Source organism: Podarcis tiliguerta (genome assembly GCF_965153285.1).
Source record: "Podarcis tiliguerta genome assembly, chromosome: 2".
Taxonomy (NCBI): domain Eukaryota; kingdom Metazoa; phylum Chordata; class Lepidosauria; order Squamata; family Lacertidae; genus Podarcis; species Podarcis tiliguerta.
The window spans coordinates 117,778,810-117,792,552 of NC_139535.1; positions in this window are offsets into that span (position 1 = coordinate 117,778,810).

The following is a 13,743-nucleotide window of genomic DNA, read 5'->3' on the forward strand; positions in this document are numbered from 1 at the left end:
CACCGCAACTGAATTTCATACGTACACAGTCTGCCTTGCCACATGTAGGATTATACAGCTGCTCGTCCACAGATATATTGTCCCTGTCCAAGCTTCCGTCGCTTTAAGAATTAGAAATTCAGTCGATACAGGTTCTGCCACTCCTGCATCGGCATGCCGGGGGAGGCTGCACCTGTTCAATTTCTGTCTGTCACGTGACTGTTATAGGCACAGTCTTTGCCGGATAAAAAGATGTGCAACCCTACTGTTTCTGCATATTACAGGGGGCTTACTTTTCATGCTCCCCTGGAAGGGTTCCTGTTATTTGGCCAAATTCAAAAGATGCACCTGAGCAAGCACACATAGGTCACCTGGTCAAAGCTTTCTCCATTATGGATAGATATATTGCATTTCTATATGCCAGTTTTGTGGGAAAACTCTGTCCTCTTTCCTTTGGCACTGTTTAAGTGGCCACAGTATTTATTACGCCCAGAATACAGGGCAGCAAGTAGTTTATGATGAGAACAAGCGCCTTGCCAAAGGATAATCAGTGAGTTCATGGCAGAGTTGCCTTTCACAGCACCTGCTCTTAACCACGATGCTCTATCAGCTTTCTTGAATCAGCCCATCTGAGCCCCAACAAAACCTCATGCAGGCGTTCCCTGAATTTCAGCTACTCTGTGGTTGTCTCCTGTCAGTGTAAGAAGATTCCCAACAAACAGACCACATTAAAGCATCTCGCTCCACACCCAAAACAATGGAGTTGCAAGCATTCAGGTGTTACTTCTTTGTGTTTTAAGATCTTTATATCTTGAGCCATTGTACTGCACTACAGATGCATCCTGGCACAAGGGCAAAGTATCTTTACATGACACTCCAATCTCTGAATGGTGCAGGTTTCCAGCAGTCTTGGTGCTCATCCAGGGTTTGTGTTTCCTTCGGAAATGAGGCACAGCAAAGACTATGGTGTCTTCATGATGTATGGTTTAGTTACACATATGTACAACCTGCGTCTACAGTGGAGGGATTTCCAGCAATCACATCTCAAGATGATTCTTTGCTCCTCTCTTAGGAGCAACAGGCTTAGGTCTGCAAACAGAGGATGCAGCCATGCAGCCTATCCCTTTGTTACAGCCTGTGGCAACCAGCCCACCAAGGATTCTGCTGGTCCCCCTTCTTCCCCACTTTTCAAACCTCTTGCAAAGTGCCACTAAATAGATAGATAATTTATTACGGTCGGAGACCAGCTTATAAAACACACTTGGGGGTACAATCCCAGAAGGAAAACAAACATTTAAAACAATATACAACAGTAAATTTATAAATGCGATAAGCGTTTAGACACTTAAAAACTTTAAGATAAGCTACCACAGAGAAATGAGCCACAATCACCCATGGACAAAGTGCCGCTGCTTTCCTTCAGCCTACACCATCTCTCACTGCAATCTTAAACACTGAATTTAAGGCAGTACAAGCAGCTCTCCTGCACAGGGCACTGAGCCCAGGGGGTGCAAAACAACCACAACAACCTGTTTTTATACAGGTACCTACTGAGAAGATCTATAAAAAAGCAAATGTACCAAAAGGAATTATTGTGAAAATAAGTATTGGGGTGGGGGTGGGGGGAGAGAGCCACTTTGTCCTTGCTAAGGGCACCATATTGCCAAAGTCCGCCCCTGGCTGAAGGAGGAGCCCCTCCCCTCCTTGTATGGCCCTCTGGTGGTTTCCTTGGTGGTCAGGGCCTGGCCAGATGAGGAGGAGTGATGGAGACCACCTCCCTATCCTGACCCTCTCAGGGAGGAGGAAGAGGAAGACCGTATAGATTTACAACAGTGGTTTGCGGGAGGTCACAGCTCAGAGATGAGGGGGAAAGTTGGGAAATAATGGGAGAAAGGAGGGGAAGGCAGAGCCGGAGCAGCAGCCGGATGACACTGTCACCAGAAAGCATTCCAGACCCTTCATCTCCCAGAATCCAGTGAGCCATAAAAGTAGGAGAGCAAAGAGCTCAAAGACAGAGGGCACGTAGCAGCACCCGTAGGGGAGATGATAGTGATGATGAATGTGGAAGTGGGAGAGATGAGAGGGTGGAGATTCACTCTGGACTACACCATTATCCAAGAGGCTGGGTTCTATAGCCTTTCTCTGTAAAGTTTGAAATAAAAAAGGGCTGTAAGAAACTTTCCTTTGTCTTTATACTTTCCTGGGCAACCAGCTGGGAGCCCCTGACAGCACCCTTACGTTGATGGGTCATCACCTGTCTGCTGCCAATGGTCCACCTTAGCAGCTTTGCCAAGTTGGCCTGGTTGTTAGCATAAACTAAACTGGGGGGTTTCAGCATTTGGCACTGTTTTATCAAACCTTGATTAATTCTAACGTTTACCTAATCCAAGAATTCTGGGGAGTCTGCCCCCCTCCATGAACTCATAACAGTATTTACCCCACCCCCAAATTTATGGGAGAAAAGTCACCAGCTTTAGCTACTGGCTATATTCTAGCTTTCTTGGCCATTAAACACAGTAAAACCAGCAGCCCAATCCCATGAGAGTGGTTTACTCAGAAGGAAATCCCACAGTAAGTGGTCATCAGAGTACATTCCAGTGAGCAAACCACTGATATTTTAAGCTTCTTAAGTTCAAGGGCCACAGCTCCCTTTGCGACAACCTTCTAGGGGCCAAATTCCATGGATGGGTGGGGCTAGAGGCAAAGGTGGGCAGAGCAACTAATATGAATTCTACCTAGTTTCTTCACTCTCACACACCCCTTTCTATTCTCCGTCCAGGAAAAGCAAGAAACTTCATCAGAGTTGATGGACACATTCCAGACAGGTAGAAACACTCATGGAGGGTGTAAAGCAGAGCTGGAGATGCGTGTGGCCTTGGGAATGGTATGGCCACATGTGACCCCTAGGTTTGAGGGTCCCCAGCCCTGCTTTAAGTTGACCAGTAGGTCCCACCCCTGTGGTGGACAGGTTCATGCTCCAAAGCTCTTCCCTTGAGACTAGCTATTTCAAACACCATCCAGATGTCACTGTGTACACCACATTATCTCTTTTGTGCATAAACAACAATGCATACAGGCATGCACTTTCACATACTTCTGGGCAATGAGAAAAGCAGAATTTTGCTCGGTTTCCCCCAGCCTCTGACACAAAAACCAAATGCTCCACCATAGAAAAGATAAGGTATGATGCAGCTGTACTTGTATAGAAAGCCCCACCCCACCCCCCAAAAATAAATCCATTTTAACTTTTGTATGTAGTGAAGGTACTTTAACACTCTGGTCATTTTTGGTCACCCCTTTCTCTTCCTCTGAAATGGCATTCTTGACATGGAGCAGCTAGAACTGTAAGTAGTATTCCAACATTGCGGCAGCATAGATTTGTGCAAAGGTACAACGAAACTGACAGTTTTATTTTCAAACCCTAATAATAATTTCAAGCCTTAGCAATCCCTAGCATGAAATTTGCCTTCCTTCCTCTTTCTTTCTTTCTTTCTTTCTTTCTTTCTTTCTTTCTTTCTTCTAAGTTTTAACTGGGTTACTCCCACAACCCTAAGATCACTTCCTTTGTTAGGTGCTGCTAGTTCAGGTCCCATCTCTGTGTATACATACATAGCTAGAATTGTGTCTCATTTTAACATGCAATGCTTTCAGACACTGGAGCTCATTTACCATTTTGCTGTCCCTTCTCCAGCTGCAAAAGCTGCTTTTGGGGCACTTCACAATCTGCATTGGCTTTCACCATCCTTCATAACTGAATAACCTCTGGCAAACAGAGCCATCCTGTCGCTCACTTCAGATCATTTATGAACATGTGAAGTGGCACCACCAGTCCCAATATGAACCTTTATGATGAATCTCTTCCCCAACCCCAAAACATGAACTGGTCCCCTGACTGCTTCTTGTATTTTATACTTTCCTACTGATACCTACAATTTTAGGCCACTGGCTCAGCAGTAGGTTAGACACTGACATAAATTTGGCAAAATTCACTTTTGCCAAAGCAGCCTACCAGTGCAATATTTCTGTAACATTCTAGGCTTCTCACTTCAAATCTCCTCTCCCCCCACCAGCCTCCTCAGTGAAGTGTGCATGCTAGTTGCTGATCTAGCAGTTTGCACATCTTTCATTTTTAATTTTTTGCTCTGCTGATCCAAGCCTTCTTCAGCCCCAGCAGCAATGCTGGAAAGAAGTCAGTGGTGCCATCCCCCACCCCCCACCCCACCTACAGGTTTTCTTTCTTTCTTATCTTGCAGTGATTTGTGATAGATGGAGCCAGTGCTGCCGCTACTGCTGCTGCTGCTCGTGATCCTGTGAGCCATTGTGAATGGTTCCTTCCCCTATAAGGGGTGGACACGTTCAGCCAATAATAAAAAGTTTTCTTGCATTGTTTGGAGGTTTTTCATAGTGCAAGAAGGAGCAAGGCTCAATGTAAACTGTTCTGGTAGCTTGTTCCCTGCAAGTCTTTTGCAGTCAGGAGTACACGATTGATATATTGTTTGCCTGATTGACTCAATGCTCTTGGTGGTGCCATCTGAGCCGGACTTTAGGCCAGAAGTCTAGGGCCCCCACTCAGCTCACCACATTTACAGCATACAGTGCTACCATCATCAATTAAGCCCAGAGGCTAAAATTACCTAACCACACAAATTGTGTTCTGGGTCACCCTGGAGTGTTTGTGTTCAAATTTATTACCCTGTCCACCTGACTGGCTTGCCCCAGCCACTCTGGGCAGCTTCCAACAAAAATACAGGAAAGGTTATTGGGATTACTCAGTGAGAAAACCAGTAAAAGGCAAACACAGTTCCCTGAAATGAGAGATTTCCCCTACAAAACATTGGAATGTTGGAAGTCTTCTGAAGTGTACTTCTCACTTAACACAGCAAAGAGAGAGATTTGATTAACTGGGCCAGCTTCTCCCACAAACAGATGGTCTTTCTAGTGAATGACCTGTTTCCAGGATCCTCAGCAGCCTGTAGGACTGGAGATCTGTGATAGACAGGCAGGGTTCTTCAGTCGGTGACAGCACAGTGTGGAAGGCGTTCTAGAGGTACTGGAAAAGTCTGGAAACCCCTCAATCTGGGATGGGGAGCCTGTGTGGCCCTCCTGAATCCCTCCTGAGACCCCTTCAATTTTTGGTGGGGTGAATGCATTTCCAGTAAAAAGGGTAAGGGGGTTGAAAGGCATTCCTCTGTCATGGACTGGCTGAATCAGGATGATGAGGACCCAAGAGAGGGTTCCTGTCATCCCGGCTCAGCCAGTCCTTGACCTTGGGGAGTCATTGCAACTCAGAGTAGACAGTGCAGGGCTAGAAGAACAATTATCTGAGTATAAGGCCATTGGCTTGCAAAGAAACCTATTTGACTAGTTCAACAAAATCCTCTTGTCAGATTCTAATCTCCATGGGATACAGGACCCCAAGAATTGAAAGTGACTCAAGGCATCATCCAGATGGAATCCCCCCCCCCAAAAAAAAACCCCTACAACAAAATGACTGCCAGGCAATCTTGAGCTTCCCACTTTTATTTTCTTTTTGGAAAATTCTTGGGGTGGGGAAGTGGGAAGCTGTCCCATTTTAAGTTCCTGTCCCCGCATTTGCTGCTGCATCTCAGTACAGAAGTACCATTAAAATGATGGATAGTGTAGACTTATCATTAGGCCTGCAAACATTCATTGAGCAAAGCACTGCTTGCAGATTAAAACTGACTGAATAAAGGAAATCTACCTGTCTGCAATGAAAATTATGAAAATTGTGTCATGTTGCGTTGAGGTTTTGCTGAGTTTTAGTACTTAATTGATTAATTGGTGGGCATGCCAAAGTCAGATGACTTTAATCAACCAAAACCATAGACTCAGTTAATGCATTTATTTCTCCCCCTCTCATGACATACACCAAGTCATTATTCATGTGTGTGTTTCTGCAGGGCGAGGGCCAATAGATGAGCAGTGTACAGGAGCATGAGATTTCATGCTGTCTTGTAATAGGGCTGCATTATCTATTAATTATTGTTATTAGGCAATTATTGTGTGCTCAGGCCTGGTGCGGTAACACAACAGCCCCAACAGAGAGGCAATTAATGTCACATATGGCATTGCTTGCTATCAGTGATGCCCTATAGTGGCTCACTTACAAATCAGGCATTAAAAATGGGAACACACTGAAGTCCGAAGGGTTGCCAAATTTGCAAGCTGTCACTGTAGCTGTGCTTTTAAGAGCAACTCAGGGTTTGGGCATCATTTATTAGTTGATTCAAATGGTGTTACATATGTATCTGAGGTAATAAATAAATGAGATAATTTGATAAATGACAATGGCGACGGATCGTGTTTTATCTCCATGCTGTGAAAAGTTTCACCTGATGATATTTGGCGGGGGGGGGGGGCGCAGATCAAACTGCACAGCAGCAGACTAGAATATTGTTTGGTGAGGGGTTGTGCTGGGCAGTTAGCAACCCTAGAAATATTTTACATCACTGAGGACATGCTCTTTGCCCTTAGATTTGCAAACAAACAAAAACTAACCAAGCATAAAATCCCTCAAACATTGGAGTGAACTTGCACTCCATTCTCCCATTTTATTTATCTATTTGATTACTGCAAGTTGATTTTTAAAAAAGCAACGTGATTTATAACAATTACAATACAATTAAAAATTGCACAAAAATCAAAGCAGATCACCAGCTGCCTATTACAGGAAAAGATTCCCGCCCCCCTTGACTATGACAGCAAAGCACACCCATCCTTCCACATGTTTACTCTGAGTAGCAGCAGCCCATATTAGTTCACTTTCTAGTAGGCATGCTTAGTATTACAGCCTTCGGGTCTTTCCATATTACAGTGGTAGCTCAGGTTACAGACTCCGCTAACCCAGAAATAGTACCTCGGGTTAAGAACTTTGCTTCAGGATGAGAACAGAAATCACATGGCAGCGGCGCAGCAGCAGCGGGAGGCCCCATTAGCTAAAGTGGTGCTTCAGGTTAAGAACACTTTCAGGTTAAGAACAGACCTCCGGAACGAATTAAGTACTTAACCCAAGGTACCACTGTATTAAGCCCACATTCCTCCTCCACCATCATTATAACACTGCATTATTATGAAAACAGGTCTGTTACAAGTCTATTTAACAATGGACAATGAACTGGCAGGTAAAAGAATGATAAAATGGAGCTCTAAAGAAATTGCAACAGAAAGGGGGAAATGGCTATCATAAAAAATGCAAGAGTCTTGCTGTGACTCGAAAATGTGAAGGCAGTTCCTTGAGCACCTCTGCTACAACAGCTGGTCATGCTCACACTTCGTTGGACGGGTCATGTGCGGATGCCTGATGATCGTCTTCCAAATCAACTCCTCTATTCCGAACTTGAAAATGGAAAGCGTAATGCTGGTGGTCAACAAAAGAGGTTTAAAGACTGTCTCGAGGCAAATCTTTAAAAATGTAGTATAAACACCGACAACTGGGAAACACTGGCCTGTGAGTGCTCCAGTTGGAGAACAGCCTTTACCAAAAGTGTCATGGGCTTTGAAGACACTCGAACTCAGAATGCAAGGGAGGAACGTGCTAAGAGGAAGGCATGCTTGGCAAATCCACACCAGGATCAACTCCCATCCGGGAACTAATGTCCCCACTGTGGAAGGACGTGTGGGTCCAGAATTGGCCTCCACAGTCACTTATGGACTCATTGTTAAAACCGTGTTTATGGAAGACAGAGTCAATGAGCAGCCACAAGTGCTGAATCAGAAACTCAGAGAACTGTAGAGCTGGAAGGAGGGGATCACGAGGGTCATCTAGTCCAACACCCTGCAATGCAGGCATCTTTGCAGCTTCCAAAGGAGACTTAGGTCACATCCACACCACATATTTAAAACACTCTTATACTTTAACAGTAATAGCTTAACCCAAAGAATCCTGGGAACTGGAGTTTGTTAAGAATGCTGGGAATTGTAGCTCTGCAAGGGGCAAGCTACAGTTCCAGAATTCTTTGGGAGAAGTGGCATAATTGTGCATTAAACGTATGATGTAGATTCCGCCATTCTCTCACAGCAGGTGGCTATAGTGGCATTTAGCATGCTAGTTTCCCCAATCCATAGATCAGGGTGGTGCCCTCTGGATGTTCCTGGACTCCAACTCTCACCAGCTTCAGTCAATACAGCCAGTGGTCAAGGAGGAGGTTCCCAATCCCTGCCATAGAAATTTGTGGGATGCAGTGGGATGCAGTTTTGCTTGCAAGCAATCTCCCCACACTCCCTTATCAAACAGGCAGCTATGGTAGGTTGTGTGTGTATGTGTTTCTAGGTGTATGCAGGGGCGAGAGACCTGGAAAGAAGTTTGGAGAAGGAGAAATTCAAGAAGTTTCTACTAGGTGCTATGATCTGCTTTCCCCCGGAACTGCTCAATGTGGGACAAAAAGTTGAAGTTTACAATGTAACTTCCAATGTGAAATGTGACAACTGGGGGTGTAATTCAGGATTCCATCTTGCGTTGTTCATTTTTCATGAATTTCTGAGCCTATCCTGCTTTGCCGTTCTTTCTCATTTGTAATTGTGACGTTATTTCATCCCTGCGTGCTTCCACCTGTGTAAGATTTTGTGGTTGTTTTTGAAAAAAATCTGAGAGGTGTTTCAAAACATGAATCCTAGCCATGTAACCATTACCTCTGAGAAGTCCATCAGGAAAGCATGTGGAGGCAACAAAACCTTCCACATTGCTTGTCTCCATGGTCTGGGTTTCAAATGTCAACAGGAGGAGGAGGAATCTCATAGCAACTATCCACTGATGGTCTCTTCATGAATTGGCCTAATCCATTTTGAAGGCCACTTTGCTGGAGCTGCCTCCCCCACCTCACCCCTGGTCCATTCGTAAGGAAGGTGAATCTGGTGGTGATGAGTTTTGTATTTGAGTAAAAAGCTCTCTCACTTTCCCATCAGAATTTTGAAAGAACCCTTTGTTTGACTGAGCTCTTTTGGCCGCTGCTAAAAGGTGGTCTTTATTTAACGTGAAGGAATAACATTAAGGTTTAAACAACAACAACAAGCATCTGATGATGCACTTTCCAAATATTAATCAAATGCCATTAGGTAAATGGTCAGAGAAAACATCCATTGAGTCCCTGGCACAGATGGGACACATCCTGGTCTGGGTCAATCTGTTGCAAATGAAACTCCTGGTGCACAGCACTGCTCTAGCTTTCAGGAAGTCCCCCACACTGGAGGGCATTTGAATAGTGAAGATCTTCCCATGTGCTTTTGTTACATTTTCAAGTTCATCTGGATACCAGGTATAAACCACAGTGGACAGACCACCTATTGCATCTCAGACCTTTCCTCTCCAGCCTCCATTACCATTGGAGAAGCTGAATGCCAGGCTAGATGGATCATTGCCCTTATGCTGTCTGGCAGCTCTTATGTTCTTGCACTGCTTGATTCACACTAAAGTGCCCCAGGGGTCTCTTGTTCAGGATGAAAGGTGCTTTATGGTGTAGTTACTGCACAAACATATCCCAGCTACTAAAGATCATTCCTTGCAAGAGTTGTGGCTTTAATTCCAACACCCCCCTGGCTCCATCCCAACTTGGGTTATTGCTTTCTCCCTCCATAAGTACCCTTTCTGCTTCCCATAGAGACACCCACACAAAGTGGATGTTGCTGAATCATTGGTTGTACTGACCTTATCCAGAACTGGCTGCATTTCAAGCGAGTGCCAACAGTGAGTCCACCCCAACAGCAATTCAGGATGTTGAAATTAGGGAGGTGATCAGTAAGGTCTTCAGTTTTATCTTCTATAACCACTGGAGACACGTTTGCAGACTTCTCTGTGGGAGGAGGAGGCTACAACTATAGGGATCAATACTGATACAGTGGTACCTCGGATTACAAATGCTTTGGGTTACAAACTCTGCTAACCTGGAAGTAGTATCTTGGGTTGAGAACTTTGCCCCAGGATGAGAACGGAAATTGTGCGCCAGCAGCGCGGCATCCGCGGGAGGCCCCATTAGCAAAAGCGCGCCTCAGGTTAAGAATGGTTTCAGGTTAAGAAAGGACCTCCGGAGTGAATTAAGTTCATAACCTGAGGCACCACTGTATACTGCTTTGACTTATGCTGTGGTTTTGTTTGTTACACAAACAAGAAAGAAGCTGGGGGTGGGAACCATCTCCAACACATATTTGTTTATGCGAGACTGTAAGATGTAAGAATGATTATTAGCACAATCCTAAACATTGCTACTCAGAAGTCCTATTGAATTCAGCGAGGCTTAATCCAAGTAAATGGGATTAGGATTGCAGCCTGAAATATTAGTCTATGTGAACAACCATTATTGAAAAAGAAATAGAATCGATCACTGCGTAAGATTGTAAAGTAAGATGTACCATGCCAATGACATCTGCAAAATTAAAAATTAAAAAAATGGGATTACCTGTAGGAAAATTGCAAATATTGTTGTTTTCATTGCTCTTTATTGATTTTATTAAGTAAAATATTGTTTTAGATTGCTTTAAGTATATTTAATTTGCATTAAAACATAATGATAATTAATAATGAACTATAGGAATCCATGCCAGTTTGGGGGCTTATGCTTTGCATTTTCCTTTGAACAGTGTGATCTAGCACTACAAGTCTTCGCTTCTTCTTTGACGTTTTCTAAACCAGGATATGACTGGCAGTTTGCAAGCACAGCTCATACCCTTTGAAGGCTTTATTATATATTCCTGTTTCTAGATGTGAGTGATCTGGGTTCTCCTCTGCATCTCTTATGTCCATAGTTCTGTATATTAAACGATGCATGTATGCTCCAGTGTGCGCTCCAATATTGTTTTAGGAGCATTTAGGCTTTGCTGTTATTTAAAAATACATCTGAAGTTTTGCCTCTGAACTACTAATTCAAGGAGAACAAAATGAAACCAGAGGCAGGCGGAAGTGCAGAGATGAAGCTGCCTTAGGGCTCATCCACACGTTGCTTGTCCCATGCCTAGAAAGTACAAGTCCAAGCAGTTTTTCCTTTGCCCTGTCGCTTTCCCTGGGAAAACCTGCTCTTTACTGCTGAATCAGAGAAAATGCCAATCCACGGAAAGCCCCGTTGACATTTGCTCTGATTCAGCAGGTAAAGAGCAGGATTTCCTGGGAGAAAGTGGCAGGGCAAATGGAAGTGTGGACTAGATAGATAGATAAGATAAAACTTTATTTGCATTAGCCAATGGCCATAGCAACAGTAAAACATTACAGTATACGCAGAAAAGGAAATTTGATATAAGAGCACAATTTAAAGTCCTGAATCAGCCGTCAGTTAGTGGCCCTTATTCTGATTGCCCCTGCTATGAACCTCACAACCTTTGCTGTTATCTGCTCATTTTGATCTGATAGAAGAAAGGACATTGTGGCAGTGGTTGAGCGCCCTGGGATGGTTAGTACGAGTGGGGTGATGATCTCGTTTCTCAGGTCTTTGTAGAGAGTACAAGACAGGAGGGCGTGTGCCGCTGTTTCGGTGCTACCATCTCCACAGGGGCAAAGATGTTTCTCAGGCGGGATCTTTGGGAATCGACCCTCAATTACCGCAGATGGCAAAACATCCAGTCTTGCAAGTGTAAAAGCATGTCTGTATTTGGGGATAATAAGTTTGTGCAGATATGGGGCCAGAGAATCAAAATGGAGAGGTGGGAAATGAACATACCAAGGGCAGAATTTCCTTATAGTGGCCGGGTTGTTCTGATGCTCGATATCTTTTAGACGTTGTCCAATTAGACTGTTTGCTTTAGTAGGGCCCATAGTGAGTAGGTGTTGTGGGGATAGGCCACAAGAGGGAAGTTTTTAAGTGTGGAGTAGCCCTTAGGCAGAAACAGACATCAGGACCATTCTGCTCAGTGTTGTCTACAGTGACAGGCAGTGACTCTCCAGGGTTTCAGACAGGGATCTCTCCCAGCCTCACCTGAAGATGCCAGGATTAAATCTGGGTCCTTCCACATGCAAAAACCAGAAGCTCTACTACTGAGCTATGGCCTTCAGATCCACAGGGTCCCCTGCTCCTCCTGCTCATGCCACTGGCTGCACCTCTTCTGCAGATGGGTCACCTATGGCCCTCCTGATGTTCCTGGAGAGCAACTCCCATCATCCATGCTGCCTGGGGCTGATGGGAGTTGGAGTCCGCCTACATCTGGGGGGCACTGCTGTGGTGCATATGCAGTTAACAGCACTATTAGAAGGCTACTGAGGGCTACTTCTGCTGCCAGCAAAAGGTCCTGGATGTGCAATCCATAACTCCTTCACCACCTTGAATGCTCTCTGCACTGAGACTGCTGTTTCCTCCCCCTTTCTAGCCTTTCCTCCTCCTTTCACTACAACCCTCTTCCTTCCCTTCCTCTAATCCCCCACCTCTTCTTTTTTTACTTGCTTGAGGCAATACTACTACTAACTGAACAGAATCTAATTAAAACAACAACAAAACCAAACATCTGGGCTCAGGAAATAAAGCTTTCGCGGTGGGAAGCAAGAAGATAAATTTCACGTGATGCGTCAGCTCACAAGACGCGCTGCGCAAGAGCTGATGATGAGAAGAGAGAGCAAGAGAGAGAGGCCATTTGGGGGAAGATCATCTCTATCTGTCACTGCTAGTGCGGCTTTGAACAGGGATACATTGTCCCAGTCTGATGGACATTCCAGGGGGAGATTCATAGCGACGTCCCTCAATACCTTCCACATGTAGTTAATTTGTTGCACAATTTATGTTTCTCATCATTAATGGGCCTGGGAAACTAAGGTTTTGATTAATGCTGGCACACTGATTTGCAGGAAAAAGCAGGAGGAATGGGGGTGGTTTGGGGAAAGAAGAAAAAAGAGGATGTTACCACCACCACAACTCTGGAAAAGTGACCAAGGGAATCTAGAAAAGCCAGAAGGGACTTGGCCACAGCGTGTCCTACAGTGGAGATCTGAGAAGGAACCCTAGCACACTTTCACACAGCAATCGACAAACTCCCACGAAGTAAATTTGGAACTGGCTGAGGAATGACTCCACATACCGGTACTCAGTAAGAGTTCTGAGAGTTCTCTCCCCCGGCTCAAGATGTTGTGGTGTGTTTGCAGGTCCAGGCGTTGTGCTCCTCAGTCCCCAACCCATATGAATAGAAGACCGCTAAGATTGGTTTGGATCGAAACAGGCCACAGCTTCATTGAATACAGATGAAAGGGGTTTGGCTGGGGCATGGGACAATCAAAATACTTCAAGCTCGCACACCGGAAGTGATGTGTAGGTCACTCCAAGTGGGGGCTCCTGAGACTTACATCAAATAGGGTGACCCCCTCAGGGACTGCCGTCTGTGGGAGTTCCTTCAGCCCTGGCCCCTCCTGGGCATGTGGACATGACCACTCCCCCTGGACCCCTTTAAAGAGATACCCCAGCATTTGGAGGGGCAGGCACAGACTACAATTTCCCCTCCATCCAAGACAACGGATTGTCCCGATGCCCAACCCAGTTCTGATGATTGCTACGAGGTAGGCAAAACCACCAGGTTGGAGCCAATCTGCCCAGTGGACAAATTCCTACTTGGCCCCATAAAACGGTGACCACCGTAACCACAGCAAAGTCCTTGACTATTAGCTTAAACCAAGGGTGGGCAGGTGAGGAGCCCGATGAAGGGAAGGCAGGTAGGGCCCCAGGCGAGGCCTGCTTAAATGGCCATGAAGCGTACCCAAAGGAAGCTTTTCCGCTCCACCCCCTGGCACAGCCCGAGTCCCAAGCCTGCATCCCCATTTGTAGGAAAGGGCACCGAGGCCATGCC